The sequence below is a fragment of the Kogia breviceps genome, chromosome 10 (genome assembly GCF_026419965.1).
Source record: "Kogia breviceps isolate mKogBre1 chromosome 10, mKogBre1 haplotype 1, whole genome shotgun sequence".
NCBI lineage: Eukaryota > Metazoa > Chordata > Mammalia > Artiodactyla > Physeteridae > Kogia > Kogia breviceps.
This window is the reverse complement of record NC_081319.1, coordinates 44100244-44119846: the sequence shown is the minus strand read 5'-3', so window position 1 is coordinate 44119846 and position 19603 is coordinate 44100244. Positions and strand designations below refer to the sequence as shown.

Genomic DNA, 19603 nt, shown 5'->3' with positions numbered 1-19603 from the left:
TAGTCTATAGGGAGCAAAATTCTAGCAAGATTTTGGCTTTGTTGTTCCACTAGTACTCCCCACACATAAACCCAGCTGTATGAGGAAAGAAGCTCTTCCTACATAAGAAGAAAAACTCTTTTTCAAATTATGACAAGCAATAAAAGAAGAAATAGGGGGAAAAAAAAATAGCCAGTAAATGCTATTGATCTAGCTCTAGTAACATGAGACTTTAAACACAGGAGAACTTGGATTACGGTTTGGAGACTCTCCTGAGTCTCAGACAATCCCGAACACTAGCCAGAACCTTCCAGGAAGGCCCTCTGCCCGCAGTGGAATAACCTTGGTGTCCTCTGTGCTTATCTCCTCCATTCTTCTATCTTCTCCCAATCTTGACTGTTGTTACCTCGTTTCCCCTGGGATTTAAAGAAACAGCCCATACAAAAATGTGCACTTGCCACCTGAAGATGAAGCAGAACATGAAGTGAGATGAAAACCAGTGGCATCACCTTACCTTCAAGTAGCAGTTGTGTGAAACAGGTTCCACGTCATCTGCACCAGGTCCCTGTGGGGGTTGAGGCTACCTCAATGCATGCAGAATATATAGGGACAGATTATATATCCGGGGTTTTCATTACACAAGGTGTTTTTGATGAGTTCTCAGCCAAGATCCACTTGAAAACAAAAGCTGCACAAAGACTACAAAAAGGCCACACAAAGTTTAAACAAAAGGCTAAAGAAAGACCAAACAAAAGCCAAAGAAAGTTTAAACAAAGAATGAAACAAAGACAAAACAAAGGCCAAACAAAGACAAAAACAAAGACAAAAACAAAGGGCAAAAGAAAATCTAAACAAAAGCTAAGCTAAGCTACAACTGTATCACACACACACACACACACACCATATCTACACGCACACACACCATATCTACACGCTATCCCCACACACAGTCGCATATTCTGGTCTTCCACCTCCCACAGCCCACATAATTAACACCCCATGTCAAGCCCCTCATTAAGGCTCAGTCCACACCAACTCACCCCAGCAAACCACACACCCTTCCACCAATGAGCCACACCACCACAGCAACCATCTCACCCCACCATGCTATACGGCACGCCACACACCACATGCTGAACCCACAAACCATGAACAGAGTTGGAGTCACACTGACAAATCTCTGTTTTTAGACTTCTGTTTCCATACTCTATGCAGATTAAATACCCATCCACACTCCCCTCGCTAACACACCTACATACACATGCCCCCAAGACTAACATTCACACATGCCTACCCTCATATACACATACCCTCATAACAAGACTACCTCAGTCTAGTCACAATTGAGATTGGATTTGGAAGATTCTGTGACAATTACCCTTTGCATTCAAATATATGAAAACTTTTTAAAAATCACCTCTTTTGGTACATGATTTCTGTAAATGATGAATCTCATTCAATTAACATGATAATTTTGGCTGCAGTCTTAGACATTTGCATTTTCTTATCATTGTCCTAAAATTTGGGGATCACACTATTGAGTCCTACAGCTCTGTGCCTCTGTTAAATTTCATGGGTCCTATAACCCTGTTCTTCTGCAAAACTTCATTTTGTATATGCAGAACTACACGCTAATGATTTGAAAGACAGAAGGACACTTCTGAAACTAATCCAACTAACAGCAGCCTTGCCTCTTGAATTCCCAGAACGCCTTGCTTGATGGTGAGGTAAAAATGCCAACATTGCCATCAAGCTTCCTTTTAGGCTCTCGTCTCATTGTATGCAAAAAAGAATCACCCAGGGAACCTTGAAAAGGCAATCCAATGAGACTACAAACAGCCAGTAGAAATCTCATTGTACACTAACATCTTTCTCTGAGTAGCAAGTTAATGAGTTATAAATGTGTGCTGGCTGATTCACTCCTACGATGAAGCCAGGACTTTGCCTGTGCTGCCGTGGATGTGCTTGAGGGCTAGGTGGAGTGAAGTGGTTCAGAGCATGGGCTCTGGTGGTCCTGAACACTGGATGGTCACGGGACTATGACTCCAAGTACAAGCCCGGGGCTTGTTGATGAGTGGTGAACTGGGCAGCCATGCTGGCCTTCACATGGGCAGACCTCAAAATCCAAGTAGCTGGAAGATTTTCCCCTGGGGTCATTCAGTTTCTTCAAGAAGGAGCAATCCATTTTCCAGCCTGGCAGGGTAGGGAAGGTGGAGGAGTTTGAATATCTTACTACTGATATTCTGTGATCAGGATGGGCAAGGGACCCACATGAGTTTGTGGATGTTCCCTTTTGTAAGCCCTGCCCATCACACTGCTCTCAACAGTTTCTGAGTCTAGAAATTTCTCCATAATAAACTTCCAGGATCTAGGGCAAGCTGTGCAGTGAAGTTGGAAATTTGTTCAGAATGTGCACCTTCCCCACACCTTATCCTGCTTTCCACTATACCTGGTCCCCCAAGCCTGTAGACACTTGGTCTTTTGACACACCCTTTTGACATGCTTTTCTCGGGAATGGCCCCTGCCAGCTCTTAAAATGGAACTTCCTCCAGTCGGCCAAGCCATTTACTGCCCTCCACTCATTTCTACTCCCCAAATTGTGTTATAATCACTCATCTTTTGGTGTCTCCTTTTCTCTGATGGGTTAAAACCTTTTTGAAAATTCTCTACTGCCCCTGTGGGAGTAAAAATTGTTTTTAATTCTTTACCTTTTAAAAATATTTTACTACTATAATTTTAGTAATTTGGGGGGAGATAAAAGTAGATAAAATAAGCACATGTAGTTAACCTGCCACCAAAGAAAAAAAGTAATTGCTTTTTATTGAGATATAATTTGCATACCATAATATTCACAATTTTACAGTGTAAAATTTAGAGACTTTTAATAAATTCACAGGGTTATGGAGGCATCGCCACTATCTAATTCCGTAACATTTTCATCACTCTAAAAATAAATCCATACTGTAGCAGTGAAACATAATACTAGTTTATATCAGCACATAGAGAGAGTGAAGCATAAAAGGGGTTAGAGTGTATGGCAAACATCATGTTAGGGGGAATCACTGAAAGTTAGTACAAAGTGAGTGAATCATCCACAGAATAAAGTTACCTTAGGAGAGACACTGGTGAGAGAAGGACATCTCCATATTCTCCCTAGAAAGTTAAATGTGCATAAACTCATATCCACAATTAGACAATTGTTTACCTAACAAAATTATGTACCAAAATATGTGTTGTAAATGTTGTTTTTTATTAAAATTTAAAAGGCCAAGAGATGTTCAGATTAATGATAACAATCCTATTTTTCCTGTAGAAATATGGGAAAAAAATGACCTTTATACATAGCTATAAGGCCATTTAATTATTGCAAGGTAAATAATAATGAATTGATCAAATCTGAGAAAAACCAAAACGTTTCTTTATTTTTTGCCCTTCAATTCTCACTTTGAGAGCAAATCTGTCTCCTCTAAGACTTTGACCTGGATCTCACAGATTTTGAGCTATACAGTCCCCAGCTTTCAATGGTAATCAGAAGAATAGACACCCTCTGAGCTGCCAGCCATTCAGACAAAGCCTCTGTGTATTCCCAAGCTCCACAACCCCACCCAATCTCTCTCTCTCTCTGCCCACCCCTCCCTCTCCCTCCCTCCCTTTCTCGCTCTCTCTTTCTGCTGTGCTTGGGCTCAGTTACAATTGTGTTCTGGCCAGTGGTGACCTGTGTAAATGTACATTATGTTCCATACTTAAGGGACTGGGTTTTTTCCAACTTGCTGTGTTAAAACTCAACTCTATAGAAGACATGCTTCTGCTGTTCAACTTTCTGGACCTAACCCAGGGATTTTACCCCTTGTAATATTACCATTAGAAAAGGAAAGGGTGGACACAGGGTAGCAATATGCAAGGATTCTAGCAAAAGGAGAGATTCAGAATAAGAATATATTGTTGTGATGTGTTAAAGAAAACCAAAGCTGAATAGTAATTAAAGTGTTAAAAACAGATTTTATTCGGGAACTATTATGATAGGAAAAAAGAGATCTCACTATAAAACTGGGCTCAATTCCAAATACAGTATGGACATGTGGGGATTAATAGCCAAGGAGCAGGTTGGAGGAGGAGGAGTTGGTGGATGGAAAATTAGTAAGAGGAAATATCAGTTGTAAGGAGGGGATTTCTAGCTAAACTGACTTGATAGGATTCTTGCTGAAATCAGGCCAAGGTGACCAGACATCATCTGGTGGATGGTGAGGGATGAGGAATTGGACCAGATATTGAGAATGATCTGATATTGAGGGTGGGGGATTCTTGCTAAGATGACTTAGCAATATTCTTGTTAAAACTAAGTGATACAAAGACAGACATTGAGGTCCCAAGGTCAAGGCCTCTTTGGGAAGAGGGTTCAGAGTTGGCCTGACTAAAGTTGGTCCAGGAGGGTCTTTGTCAGATGTCAGCATGTTGCAGTGGCGGAACCTTTTGATTCTAACTACCGATATCAGTTATCCAGAGACAAGAGTGAAGTGAAGGACTCAACTATTATATTAATTATTAATAATGTTAATTATTATTAATGGAAATAATCTTTGAAAAAAGAGAACTATCTTTGTTTTAGTTCTATGCTTACCAAGCTGCCAAGCACCTATCATTATGTTATCAAAATAACTCACAAGCCAAAGTGGCACATTTTAGAGTGTTATATTCTGCTCCCCTTCATCATGAAAGTGCCTTGAGAAAAACACAGATCCTGGGTAATCTGTCGCCATTTGAGTTAATAGATTGGAATTCATTATCAGGCTCTGTTAAAAAAAAAGTAATAATGGCACTTCCCTGGTGGCACAGTGGTTAAGAATCCACCTGCTAATTCAGGGGACACGGGTTCGAGCCCAGGTCTGGGAAGATCCCACATGCTGTGGAACAGCTAAGCCCGTGCATCACAACTACTGAGCCTGCGCTCTACAGCCCGCGAGCCACAACTACTGAGACCGTGTGCCACAACTACTGAAGCCCACATGCCTAGAGCCCGTGCTTCACAACAATAGAAGCCACCTCAGTGAGAAGCCTGTGAACCACAACGAAGAGTAGCCCCGGCTCGCCGCAACTAGAGAAAGCCCGCGTGCAGCAACGAAGACCCAACAGCAGCCATAAATAAATAGATAAATAAATAATTTTTTTAAAGTAATAATAATGCCCATCACACTGCCTGACACACAACACAGTAAGATCTCTATAATAGAAGCTACCTTCTCTAATGTATTGCCCCTTCACAAACTAAAAATCTGATTACTGATCCTGTTAATCTGAAATCCATAATAAAGTGTAGACAGCACACATGTGACTAAACTGAAAACAGCCTGTTTCTAATATAACCTTTACTGAAGTTTTTACCCAAAGTTCTCATTGACTCTATGCCTTTTATGCCAAGTTCAGCTTCTCGGCTGGTGCGGTCTGGTGTGAGAAAGATCTGCATCCTGTCGTAGGGTGAGACAGGACCAGTGCCAGGCTCGCTCCTCGGGGAGAAGGTCATCTCACTGTGGGAATCCTCCGTCCCACCATCCTCGCCTGCTCCCTCTCAGGTTCCCCCTCCTCTCAGCAGTGCCTGCCTCATCAATTCCACTGGGCAGAACTCTCAAAGAGGACTAAGAGTATGACCGGACTTCTGCAAGATTTCTTTTTTAATAAAAAGGGTCCCCGCCAATTGAAATTGTTCTCAAAGTTCAGTACCTGGTGAGGCCACTTACCAGTGGGTTTTCATTTCCAGTAAATTTGGCTGAGTCTGCCCTGAATCCCAGAGAGGGAATTAAATGGACCATTATTGGGAATTCCCTGGTGGTCCAGTGGTTGGGACTCCAGGCTTCCACTGCTTGGGGCACGGGTTCGATCCCTGGTCAGGGAACTAGGATCCTGCAAGCCCGCGGCACTGCCAAAAGAAAAAAAAGAAAAATTAAATGGACAGTTACTTATAAAGTGCTATGTGAGGGGAAAACGTTCAATCACTCCTCACAGATCGTGTGCAGTAGTTATTTCACCATAACTTTGAGGGAGGTAAGAGCTGGAAGCCTGACAAACCGCACCTTGAACTCATTCAGCACCTGAGAGAATTTCACACAGTACTTGAAGTAAAGAGAAGAGCAACATCTCTCCATGTCATAAAAAGAAATCGCAGAATGAAATTCTGTCCTTGGTCAGACCCATACATTGAACGTTTGTCACAAGCAGCTGTTGTTTGTAAAGAAGAGCCTCATTCACTCCAAGTAAAATAACGGTGGGGACTTAACTCCTCTGGTTTTGTCTGAGTCCTGTCATTGGGTGACATCTTCCTCTCTCACACAGTGCTGTCCATATCTTCACAGTGACAAGGGCAAATGGAGTGAGTGTCCAGGTTTAGAGTTGTATTAGAAAGTACAATAAGTTTGTTTGGAAAGTAAAGTAAAGATGTTATTCGCACACGAGTGCATTCATGGCCACATCCTGTTCACCTCTCCGCGGTGTGCCCTCTCTTCAGGGTTTGCTCCTCCCAAGCCAACAAGCTGTGATGGGCCACTGCAGGATCCCAGGTAACAACGTCACAGAGCACTTCTATGTATAAAACCCATGGTTCTCAAACGCTGCAGGAATCCCTGGTGTGCACAGCAGGCTCACAGTGTGCCATGGAACATTTAAAATGTCAAGAAGAACTCAACAGACCTCTGTCCGACACCCCATGGACCAGCAGCTTGAGACAGTTCACTATTTTAACAGTACATTGCACTGTGGTGTTTTTTGTTTTTGGCCACGCGGCGTGGCTTTCGGGATCTTAGTTCCCCAACCTGGGATCAAACCTGAGACCCCTGCAGTGGAAGTGCGGAGTCCTAACCACTGGACTGCCAGGGAATTCCCTGTACTGTGTTTTTTTACATGATGTCATATTCTTTATAAAGGTGGGTTTTTAGATATTTGCTTGATAAAAAGCAAGTACTGCAGGACAATCATGTGGAACAGGAAATGAGAATGGCATTGTCACAATGTGATTCCTGCACATAGCCTGTTAGTAGGTAACTGTGGTTATCTAAGAATAAAATAAAAATATTACTGTTCTTTTCAATTTATGTGTATTTTTCAAATTGCTGCTTAGCTGTTAGAACATAAATTCTTATGAAGTTATTTGGGCCTAACTGTTTCTTAAAAAGAACTGTTAGGGATTTCTTTCGGCCTATGGGTGCTGTGAAAAAATTACAGAAACCCTAAAAGCTCCTTGGACCGAGATGCTTAAGAATTTCTGATATAAAACAAAAATGAGAGAGGTGTGCCACACAATGTTGTCTTTACTTTTACTAGAAAAATGTGTATTATCTGTGGAAGCCCTGAAGCGACTCTGAAGAGCCCTAGGTTTCCTCCTAGAGCAGCAGTATGAAAAACACAGAGAACAGCCCCAAAAACTCACAGACAGGAATTGTTCTAAACCCTTGATCCAGACACATCAGTCCCACCTGGGTGTGACAGCTGGAGGGCAGGGCAGAGCATCTGAAATGTCCTGGGCTACCTGGGAGGAACCCTGTACCACAAACCACTAATTGCCCCCCAAGACCTCCTCCACCTTTCCTTCTCTGTCACAGAACCCCTCTAATATCGGAGCAGCCATGTGCTCAGCTGTTAAAAGAACGTACACATCCCAGCCTTGCCACCCGTGGTGGTCCCCTGATGTGGAAGCAGACACCTTGGTGGGCCTTCGGGGGGCTCTTTACGGGGACTTGCTCAGCTGGCAGGCACCCTTGCCCCTTCCCTTTTCCCCCCTCCTCCTGCCTGTAACATGAGGTATTTCAAATGGAGCCACAGTGGCCATCTTACAACCATGGGAATAAAAACCAAGGCAGCAGAGCACAAAGAGGACTTTGTGGGACTTTGGGGACTTCCCTAGCGGTCCAGTGGTTAGGGTTCCGCCCTCTCACTGCTGAGGGCCCGGTTCAGTCCCCGGTCATGGAACTAAGATCCCACAAGCCGCTCAGTTCAACAACACAGCAACAAAACAACAACAAAAAAGCACCCCCAAAAAACAACAAAGGAGGACCCTGGAACAGCCAGACAGAGCCTCCAAACAATCTCCAGGTTGCCTAACCCTGGAAGTCACTTTAAAAGAGTGAAAAATATGTCCCCATCTTAATTAAGGCACAGTTATTTGAGGCCTCTGTAACTAGCAGCTAAACAATTTCTAGGTGATAGAAGCTGGTCTCCACGGGGAATGGAAGAGAGGCAACATGGTTGGAACTGACTCCTAAGTGTCATAAATATTCATGTTATAAAACTTAAACAGAGAGAGTGGCATGGACATCTATACACTACCAAATGTAAAACAGATAGCTAGTGGGAAGCTGCCGCGTAGCACAGGGAGATCAGCTCGGTGCTTTGTGTCCACCTAGAGGGGTCGGATAGGGAGGGTGGGAGGGAGATGCAAGAGGGAGGGGATATGGGGATAGATGTATACGTATAGCTGATTCACTTTGTTATACAGCAGAAACTAACACACCATTGTAAAGCAATTATACTCCAATAAAGATGTTAAAAAGAACACGAATTTTTTTCGTGTTATATAACTTTCATACATCAATTTTTAAATTAAATGTACCTCACCTAAAACTCTTGATCTACTTCACCAGACAGAGTCAATGATGAAAACACTAGCAATCACAAAAATGTCAAATATATTTCTGAAGTGATTTTCATATATACTATGTTAGCATGTGTTATATATATATATATATTAGTATAGATTACAAATATATAAAATATAATAGTGATCTACTCTGTATACATAGTATTTCTTTTCTTATCATGTGATTAGGAGTTTATTAGTTTCCTAATCCTAATGTAACAAAGTGCCTCAAACTTAGTGGTTTAAAGCAACACAAATCTATTTGCCTCTGGAAGGCATTCCAGAGTTCTCCATTCCTTTGGAGACTCTAGGGAAGAAAACATTCCCTTACCTTTCCCAGCTGGCGTTCCTTGAGGAGGCTGCCTACATTACTTGTGTAAGGATAAATACAAATTAAAAATAAGAAAGACTTTTTTTTTTTTGCCTCAGTGTGACATGTGGGATCTTAGTTCCCCGACCAGGGATCAAACCGGCGCCCTCTGCAGTGGAAGCATGGAGTCTTAACCACTGGACTGCCAGGGAAGTCCCAGATTTTTTTTTTTTTTTTTTTTTTTTGCAGTATGCGGGCCTGTCACTGTTGTGGAGCACAGGCTCCGGACGCGCAGGCTCAGCGGCCATGGCTCACGGGCCCAGTCGCTCCACGGCATGTGTGATCCTCCCGGACCAGGGCACGAACCCGTGTCCCCTGCATCGGCAGGCGGACTCGCAACCACTGCGCCACCAGGGAAGCCCCCAGATTTTTTAAGAGACTTAATTCTGCTTGTTGAAAATAAAGGACTCTCTCCACCCATTCTGCTTAGAGCATTTACTTTAGAAAATATGTAAATATACATTCTTTCTCTGTCTCTTCAAAATGTATATAAATCCTTTTAAAAGCTCACTAAGTCTCTTGCCAGCTTTCCAGCCCAGGAGTGTCTTCCCCGGGGACCTGGGAGCTGACTCTTGAAATATCATCAGCAAGGAAGATGGCGGCCCAACCTCCTCTCATAAAGATACAGGGAGTTTTATTTTTCCTTTGGATAAAGCCAATTAGCTGATACGGATGGTCACTCCAATTACCAGCTGAATATAGGATGAACTGTGTGTGACAAAGTCCACAAACCAAATGTGCCTGTGATATCTTTGAAAGTTCTGGGACAGTGTCATTTTCTTTCTTCTAAAATATTTCACCCCTGAAAAGAATCAAATGTCCTTTTTATCAAATGTCTGTCCTAAGAGGTGCTGGCAAGCCCTCTTACTTGAGGACCAGTTATCATTTATCTTAGGAACATGTCTATCATAGGTTGTATCTACCTGGCTATATACACGGGATGTGGCCAGGCCGAGTCAGCAGAAACAGCAGAAAGTCATCACTGCCAGGAGGATGGTGATAAAATGTATGGAATAAGGAGTACTTATTATTACTGGCTCGGGAATGGGATTTTTCTAGATTGCAGCCTGGCAGAAATGGTGAGGTGTTAGCCAAAGCACCTTCCTCACTCCACCGAGGCTCACAAGCAGCTGTAGCTGGGTGACATGCCTGACAGGTGAGCAAACATCCCATGGGCCTGGGCAGGAGTAGTTTGTGTCTCCTTTCCCTGTGTCCCTTCTGGTTTATCATGTGTGTGAAATTTTTATTTTGTAACAAAATATTATTTTTAATCACTACATTGCAATAAGCCAGGACGAGTTTGGTAGGCCTCCACTGTGTGCATCCGATTCTGCCATGAAAGGAACTCTCACTTAGACGTGCTTAAGTCTGAAAGATGACCCCAGTAACTATCTCTCTTTTCTCTACTCTTTCCAGAAACAGCAGCTTAACTAATGCCTCCCTTTCAAGAACAGCATCAGGACACTTGCTAAAAGTATAGTGAGCTGGGACTTGAGGACCTGGGGATAGTCAATACCTACTTATCTCAGATGGTGAGAGAAGTACTCCAAGCTGCTGCCTCTGCGGGAGACTTGAGTACCAGCCAGATGCACAGTGACAAAGAGCAGTCTGATGGCTTTTGCTACAGTGGTTTTTAGATTTCTTTGTATGATATAAATATGCAACTATTTAACTATTTGGCAGCGGTTTTTGCATTTTGCAGTAAAGTTTTTGATGACAAAGAGCTCAAATAAATGAAAGCCAAGGTTTAATAGAAAACTAAGCATTGAATCTCGGTTTCTCCAGAAAGGTGGTGACGAATCTGTAACTTGCACAAAATGTATGTAAGAATTTACATACTACTGTAGGCTCTGTGTGATGTCAGTGATCTTCCCACACCCCCCAAAAAAGAGAGAAATCCGCTGAAAAGCATCAGTGTCCACTTCAAAAGTAAGTATTTTAAGAAGACTGCGTCCTAGAATGGCAGTTAAACAGGTGCAGCTACAGGACGTGCATTTACAGAGCATTCTGTGAAGATCAAATGACTGCCCTTTTAAGTTAGCTCATTTTTCATTTGAAATTTGCTGCTTATCATCAGATTTTAGAAAAGTTTGAGCCTTTGAAAAACTACTTTATAAATCAAACTGTGTCCCTACTCACTTTCGTAAATGAATTACTTTAAATTTTGGTTGTGTTTTGTTCAAAATGAATTAGAACTCCTTAAGTAAAATATTCAAAGAATGGAGCACTGAAAACTTGTCTTTGAAGTTTCAGCAAATCACAGTTATCGTTAAACCCGAGAAACTTGATAATACCCTGTGCCATCACCCTTCCGCTGAGATACTTGTGTTCTGCGCTGCCTCTCAGTTCCCAGTGGCTGCAGCCCCAGTTGCCTGCTCAGTGAGGTACCCAGCTCCGTCTCCCTTCCCCGTTCCCCTACTTGTGGGGGCCCCCTGCCATCACCTCCCCAATAACTTACTTGTACTAGACTCCTTGTCCCTGGGTCTACTCCTGGTGGGACCCAATCTAAGGCTAGACCACAGGGCAGTCTTCCCGTGAGCCTTGCCCTTTTTTTGTTCATATAATGGGGGGCCTCATCGAACTTGGGGTCTGTATCTACCTTGTATGGGAAGTCAGATTTCCCCATCCGGAACCCTAACCTAGTCCCAGGTCATCCTGAAGTCTGGCATGATTTAGCCAAGTGTTAGCTGCCAAATCAGATGCCTTGTTCCTACTAGCAACTTCTGCTTTAGCAAGTCCATTAACAGTTGCTGAAACTTAGGACATCTCCCTATGAAGGTGTTACCCGGCCACTCAGTTTTAGTTTATTAGCGTCAAGAAATACTCTCTTTTTTAAAATAATATGAACAGATTATACACACAGTATATACTAAATTATACATACAGTATAGTATATATGTAATTATATAATGTATGTATGTAAATATGTAACGTTCGTTTTGATTATTAAAGGAAAATAACTTTATGCTTGACCATTTGGAGATTAAGTGCATATCCAATTCCAGTGATACAAGTAAAGCAGTTAAGTCCTCGCGTGAGGCTACAGACTTGGTCTCCTGGAACCAGTGATTGGAAGAACTGAACACTGAAAGGCCTGGCATCCAGGCTTGCAAATAAGGAACTTGTTGCATCTCTGTGCATCTGCAGTGTCTTTGTTAATCATACAAAGTGTGATTTTGCATTCTAATTACAAGTGCCATCAGCCTTTGTACAGATTTGAGCCCCGCAAGTCGCAATCATAATCGTTTTATGATGTGGGATTCTAATCTCTTCACAAATTATTACCATTTTGAATATTATTTAATTGCAGTGGTTGATTTTAAAAAACACCCACAAGGCCGAAAACCAAGATCCCACAAATACTTTGGTTGAAAACAGAATATTTCAGGAAACCCACTGTGCAGGCTATATTTTATGGTCAGTATTTTTATTTAAATATTTGATATTGGTTAATTCTATTTTTTTCCTTAGGAAATTTTAGTGAATGACAGTGTGCAACATAACTTGGTAGTTTGTCTTTATTATGAAGAATTTTAAATGTACACAAGATTAGGAGGGGAATTTTCTATTTTTTTTTCTTTTTTTTTTTTTTCGCGCCACGGGGGCCTCTCACTGTTGTGGCCTCTCCCGTTGCGGAGCGCAGGCCATGGCTCACGGGCCCAGCCGCTCCGCGGCATGTGGGATCTTCCCAGACCGGGGCACGAACCCATGTCCCCTGCATCGGCAGGCAGACTCTCAACCACTGCGCAACCAGGAAAGCCCAGAATTTTCGTATTTTTTTACCTAGTTTCAGTAACTATAGACATTTGCCTTTCTTGTTTCATTTATACCTAATCCTCACTCACCCTCTCCCCCATCCACATACACTTTTTTTTTTTGCTGGGGGTGAGTCAGAAGTTTTAAAATAAAATCTCAGCCATCATATTATTTCACCCACAAATCTGCACTATGTACTGTATGTATCTCTAACAAATTATGACTTTTTAAATTGACCACAATGCTATTATCACACCTACCAATTTAATAGTAATTACATAGCTAACATGATAATTCATTAGTGATTATTGTTGATATTCAGTAATCCAAATTGGCATTGTAGGAAAGAACTCGGCTGGTAGTTTATTTGTTATTTCAAAAATACAAATTGTCACAGGATTTTGCTTCTGTTTCAAATTCTCCCGCTAATCTTTTCTGCAAATTCAGTGAATTTGGGGGAAAAAACATTAAACTTCTCCTCTATTTAGTATTGTTTAAGATGAAGTTACATAAAAAGAAAGTTTCTCCTATCCCTGATTTTAAATAAGATGTTTAAGGTATGTTTTGTAAATTCTCAAACAATATTAGGATTCTACACACAGTTTCCAGAATATGTTCGTGCGGTGTTTATTGCGGTGGAGCATAAGAGGACTCCAGGGGTATTTGGGATTTCAGGAATAAAATGATGCATTTGCATGCAGTGTCAATTTTACTCAGATTTATTATGGGGTAAATTTTCTTATTTTTAAAAAGAAACAAGAGCTTTTAAAGAAATACTATTCTTCTTTATTTGGGCTACTTTCCCAGACCCTGTTAGATTTGAGTACAGGCTCCTCTTTTCCTCCCCGCCTAAAGGAGAGGGGCTGCTTTGCTGGAGAACCTTGTAAAGAATACTGAGTTACAGGATAAAGAAAATGCAACACATCCTATTGAGGGATATCTTTATTAGCCAAAGCATTTCAATATGCTTTCAGATGAAAAACCTGCCTTTGATTATACAATCCAGATTCCAGCCTGCAAAACTCAGAGCAAAATCCTAACTAGCACATTTAGTCATGCCAGAACCAAAAGGTCTTTATTATGTTAACAAAAATAATTACAAAATCCAACAGTCCAGAAATTAGCAGACTATCTAAAATATCTCCACCCTCATTTAATAAGCATAAAAAATACTGTTATGGATTTCTTTTGGTGCAATGAGTCCCAGCTTTCAAATATTTCAGAACTTATCATCTCTGCTTGCTGTTCACAATACCTGATTGGTATGAATTTGCAATTATCCACAAGATAAAGGCAAAGGAAAACATAAAGGAGGATCAGTGATCTAAACTTCTAAACAGTGGAGTAAGAGGCTTAGACCATTATTCATCGTAAGTACCTAGAAAAAAATTGTTTACTTTCAGTTGTATCACTTTTAATTATACCAGTAACTTATATTTGTCTTTTTTCTTTTTTTTAAACTCCAAGTTCAAGTCCTCTTTAATACCACTCCCAACCCCAGAGCCCTGAAGTCCTCGGTAGTAACTGCTACATGGCGGATCTCCAGTCCTTTCATTACACATTCAGATTTGTATGTTTATTCCTTAATACATGTGAGGTACTGCCTCTTAGTAGGGGTCAACATGAATATATTCGTGCACTTTTGGCTTTTTCAGCAGTGTTTTTAGGATCTATTCAGATGTACAGGTATGTGAATTCCTTTTAACTGCTGGATGTCCTGTGTCATCACATGTAGATATCATCTATGATTCTGCCTTTCCCCTATGGATGGACATGAAGGTTTTCCCCCAAGTTCCTCTATTATAGATGATGCTGCAGTAATGCTAGTACCCAGTGCCAGGCCAAGCTAGAGGGGCATATGGCAGCAGTTGGCTACAGTGGAGAGAAGTAGTTTATCAAGGACTTCTAGAATTTCTTTCTCATGATGATAATTAGCAGAAAGGCTTTAAGTGAGGTGACTTTTTATAGTCTGCACCATGCACTCCTGTTGCCGGTGTGAGTAGACTGCTGCCCTCCCCTCCACCTCTGCTGTTACGTGCCTCCTACTTCCTGGTAGATACAGAAAAGTGGGATCACATTTCAGTTTCCATGAGTGTTGCCAAATGTTTGTTCCAAACTTGATGGTTTTTTCATCAGCCTTTAAGACAACTTTACTTAGAATTTTCTTCATTTTCTCACCCCTGACCTCCTCAGACTCCGACGAAGTTTCTCTCCCTCCACCTGGCCCTGGGATGGGGCTGTCCACCAATTTCTGAGCTCACCTCTCTCAGATCTCATCCAGTTCCGTGGTTCCACATTTATGTTGATGAATCCAGCCCATTTCTGATGCCCTGTCCACACACTGGACCTCTCCCTGTGAATCTTGGGTGAGCCCAGAGTATCTCTGTTTACAAGTGAAGCATCTCTCAAATTGAACTGTACACACCCCTTTCTCTCCAGCATACCCCCAACTTCCTTTACCCCTGCCTCCCCATCTCTGTTAAGGGCAGGGGATAAGCCAGCTACTAAACTCAGCCATCTTCACCCTTGGCTGGATGTCCTCCCAGCCCTACCCCTATCAGAATGATTGGTCTGTGACAGATATTCATACTTTTAAAATAAAAAAAAAAAAGTCGGCCATTCTCCACTGTAAGGGCCATCCCTAGCCCCCAGTTCGTGCTCTCCTCTACCTAGGTCACACACAGTCTCCTGGCCAGCTTCCTGTCACAGACTTGCCCGAGAACTTTGTCCATTGCCCTCACTGTTCCCAGAACTTCCTTCTACATCACACATCTGATGGCACCCCTCAGCCCTCTTCTTTCCGGACATGGAGGCCTCAGGAGCTAGCCTCTACTTTCCTACCCATTGGTGTCTCTCTTCACCTGCTCCTCTGCTTCTAAGGACCAGCCGCACACTAGTGACCAGAAAGGTTTCCAAAGTCACGACCTTCTCCAGGCACTCCTCCAGAATATCACGCCATCCTTATCCTTAGCTTACGACACGACAACCTCAAGACCGTATTCACTTGTCAGTTTCCAGCCCCCTAAACACTGCCTCCTCTAAGGAGCCCGCTCAGCATCAGCGCCCACCCCGCCAGAAAATGAGGTTAAGATCCAGGGTCGTTGAGAGTCGCTGGGGGCCGGATGCAGGCCTTGGGGTTTGGTTGGGGCCGTTGTGGATTGGTTGAACTGTTGTTAATTGGCTGGGGCCGTTGGGGATTAGCTAGAGCTGTTGTTGATTGGCTAGGGCCGTTGTTGATTGGCTAGGGCCATGGGGGGGGGTGCAGCCCTTGTTAATTGGCTGGGGCCCTTGTTGATTGCCTGGGGCAGTTGGCGATTGGCTGAGGCCCTTGGAGTCGCAGATAGTTGCAGAGAGATGCCCCGCCTATGTCCAGAGAGCTGAGGCAAACAGAACGAGGAGGTCAGGGAGTAGGCGCCCTGTCAGGACAGGACCTGGAGTGAGGGAATCTGGCAGGGAGTCCGTCCGCCCGCCCGCCAGCCGCAGAAAGACCGAGACCAGGAGATGAGCAAGAGCCAGGGAGCTCCTGAGCATTCTCCAGGCCCGCTGCGGGCAGCGGCCGCCAGCGAGGGACAGGTCTGGTGGGCGGAGGAGGCAGAGGCCCCTGGACTATCCCTGGGAGAGTCGGGCCCACAGGGAGTTCAGCTGCCTCCCAGGTTCGGGGCCGCACCTGCTGAGAGCCAAGAAGCCCCAGCTGCCTCAGCCCTGTGCCCACGGGAGCAGCAAGAGATCCTAGACTGGACCCAGTTCCCCGTCTTACTGTGGCTCTTCCAGACCTGTTTGAGTACAGGCTCCAGTTTTAGAGGCTGTGGAGGGCTGGGGGAGGGAGCTTCCCTGACTTTAGGCTCCCATAGCTCTTCCTCCAAACCCTCACTCCAGTGGAGCGGGGCTCCAGGTGCCTCGGCCGGTACTCTTTCCTTCTGAAGCCAGGGTCGAGATCACCTGCCCCACTCAATCTCAGGAACCTCCTATTTATTTTTATTTTATAGTTAGTTGTCTTTTGTGTCTTCTCATTCCTCCATGGGGTAGACTTCGGTCCCCGTGTTTGCTCATGTCTTCCTATATCCACGATCTTGGTGAACCCTCACCTCCTGAGGCTGGGCTTGGATAGGTGACTTGTTTTGGCCAGGAAGAAGATATCAAAGGTGAGGCAAGAGGAAACTTGAAAGTCTCTTGTTACTCCTGGAATCTGCCTCCATGTGCGCAAACCCTGACTATTCTGCTAGATGACATGGCCCAGGACCCCCAAAGACCCAGCTGAGAGAGAAGCCGTTTTGAATCTTCCAGCCCATTGGCCACCTGACCCCGGACATGTGAGTAAATCCATCGCAGTTTGGCTGAGCCTAGCACAGGTGAAAAGAATCGCCCAGTGGACTCGAGCTAAATAAATATTGTTGATTTGAGATAGATTGTTATATAGCAACAGATGACTTATATGCTACTCAAATCCCTTTTGTTCTCTCTCCCCTCCCACTCCCATCTCTTATCCTGATTCTGGCACTCTAGACAACAAGCCTGGAGGGAACCCCATTAGGGTTTCTAAAGAAGTGTTTCCAAAAAAAACTTTTACATAGACCCCCCCTGCATCAGAATCATCTGGACAATCTTTTGGAAATAGTCCTGGTAATTGCTGGGAATCTTTGGGAGTGCAGGATGAGAATCTCCAACTTAATAAGTCCCTTTGTCCCACTGGACACACTTTAACAGTTCTCTTTCCTCATCTGCAGTTGTTGCAGTGTCCTTACTTGCCCTAGTCCCTGTGTAATAGGGAAAAACCTTTGTACTCTATACAAGTTAATCAGTAAAGGGATGTTGCCTATAAGCTTAAATTAAACATTCTGGCCCATCTCTGGGAACCCTGTCTCCCAGGTAGGTAAGAAGCATTAAGCTAAAATACCCTTGTTTAGCTCACAGGAATCATCCTGACCAGGCCCACCTGTGAATGACTGCAGGGAGGAAGAAAGTAACACATCCCCCACCGGAGGCTGACGGGAGCCAGGAAACATTTGACTTGACTTCCTCTCCTTTTAGTTAAAAGAAGCCTGAGTTCCAACTCAGGCAAGGTGTTTTGGGGGGACACAAGTCCACCATCTTCTCGGTCTGTTGGCTTCCCTACCAAAGTCGCCATTCCTTGCCCCAGCAACTCGTCTCTCGATTTATTGGCTTGTCCTGCAGCAAAAGCAGTAGGAGCTTGGACTTGGAAACAAATGTTGGCCAGCCAGCCAACCAGCCAGCCAGCCAGCCAGGAGCCTTGCTACTCGTGGCTAGCTGGCCCTGGTTGGGAAATTTTCAGATAAGGCCCTAACAGCTGCCGGGACCACTTGTCCTGAGGATCTACCCTTCAAAATTCCCCAAAGCAGCACCAGCTTCCCCAGCGCTTGGTAGTTGGAGCAAAGGAATCGATGTTTGGGAACTGATGGGCTGGATACAGTAGGGTAAGTCGCTCCCCTGTATACAGCTGGGAATTTTATTTCCCTTCCGTTTGGCGCTTTTTCTCCGGAATAAGCCAACTCGTTTGAGGTACCCTGTTGGAGATGCATTTCCTCTCTGTTTGAGGCTTTTTCCCCAGAATAAGTCAGTTTGTTTTGGGTGCCCTGTTGGAGAGAGGAAAGAGTTGTTGTTATAGGACTTTTACCCGATTTGTGAACCGGTTTGTTTGTTTGTTTGGATGCTAGCATCTGTGTGTGCAGTTTGTGTTTTGTTTGTCTTGAACTTCTGTCTTTAAAAATGGGGAATGTTTCAACTATCCCTGAAGTGCTGTGAGACACATTTTGGGTAAGTGATCTGATTACAGCCATGAACCCATGGGTGAGAGGAAGATGACATTTTATTGTAACCATGTGTGGCCAGAGTACCTGTTAGGATCTCCACAAGGGGTTTAGGCAGGGTTATCTTGCTTGGGACCCTGTGCACCATGCACTGCTACCCTTGCTGTGTTAATTCTGTCATTTATGGCCTCCTGTGTCCTTGGTATATGTAAAACCCGAAGACCAAACCTGAGGGTTCATTTAGTATTTTCTATTTGTCCTTTGGGGTTTTTCGTTTCATACTGTTTCTCCATTTACATCCAAATCAGTTTTTTGATATTTAAAATTTTTACTGATGTCAAATGGAGGAAAGGAACAAAAAACCTGTCTGTTCTTGTCTAAAAGTGGGACATTCCCAGGAAGAAGATAAAGGTTCTACCTGGTTCCCCAAATCACCAAATGCTACAAACAGAAATATAAATGCCTTTTCCATAAATATTAGTAAAAAGAGTTTAGCCATCTAGACAGGTGACCTTGATTTGTCCCATCTGCCAGAAACCCAATTTGAATCCAACCTCTTTTGTAACTGATGGATTTTATATTGTTGTACCTGATTCATGGCTGAAATTTTGGAACTGGAACTGAGAGGTCCCTGCGTTTGAGTTTGTACGTGAGTTGTCAATGTGCGACATTGCCACAATTGATTTGGGGTGGGGTGGGGCTCTGTTTGATTGGTTTGAAGGAAATTAAGTGCTTATATTCATGTTCAAATATGGAGGAGACCAACCAGAAAGACTTTTGGGTTCACATGATCTAGGAAATATTCAGTATTGCATTAATATCTGGTATTAAAGTTAGCTTAAGCTTGTTGGTGTGATTAATACAGACATGTCTTTTGAGTAGTCAACATTAAGTCTAATACTTTTATTGTGCCTAGGTTTACTAGAAGTTAAATAAGACCTTATTCCTGTTACAAAGTTTGTCAGCAAGAAAAATAACAATATGACAAAGCTTTTAAATAAACAAAATAGAGGTAAATGAGGTAAGAGTTTTAGGTAAACTCTCTAGGAATACGTATGCTTTGGAAATGTCTATCTAAAATAGTCTCTCCAGATTTTCACAACTTGAAATTTT

The 19603-nt window shown here is 43.2% G+C and overlaps 1 protein-coding gene and 1 long non-coding RNA gene across 25 annotated transcripts in view; one reads left to right on the top strand and one right to left on the bottom strand.

Moving 5' to 3' along the window:
- The window catches only part of MOBP (myelin associated oligodendrocyte basic protein), a 43705-nt gene extending 43094 nt beyond the window's left edge, over positions 1–611 (bottom strand). For 6 of the 20 annotated variants that reach the window (XR_010842610.1, XR_010842609.1, XR_010842608.1 and 3 more), the window contains exon 1: positions 494–608. The gene's annotated coding sequence lies outside the window, so the exon portion shown is untranslated. Of the gene's footprint in view, positions 1–321; positions 396–493 lie in introns of all 20 variants that reach the window. The other 14 variants (XR_010842616.1, XR_010842615.1, XR_010842614.1 and 11 more) reach the window with 6 other exon arrangements.
- The window catches only part of LOC136794991 (uncharacterized), a 263347-nt gene that overhangs the window by 219207 nt on the left and 24537 nt on the right, over positions 1–19603 (top strand). For 2 of the 5 annotated variants that reach the window (XR_010842629.1, XR_010842628.1), the window contains one exon: positions 10386–15085. The exons of the other annotated variants lie outside the window; for them this stretch is intronic. This is a non-coding gene — a long non-coding RNA (uncharacterized lncRNA). Of the gene's footprint in view, positions 1–10385; positions 15086–19603 lie in introns of those variants that run through there. 5 annotated transcript variants of the gene reach the window in all.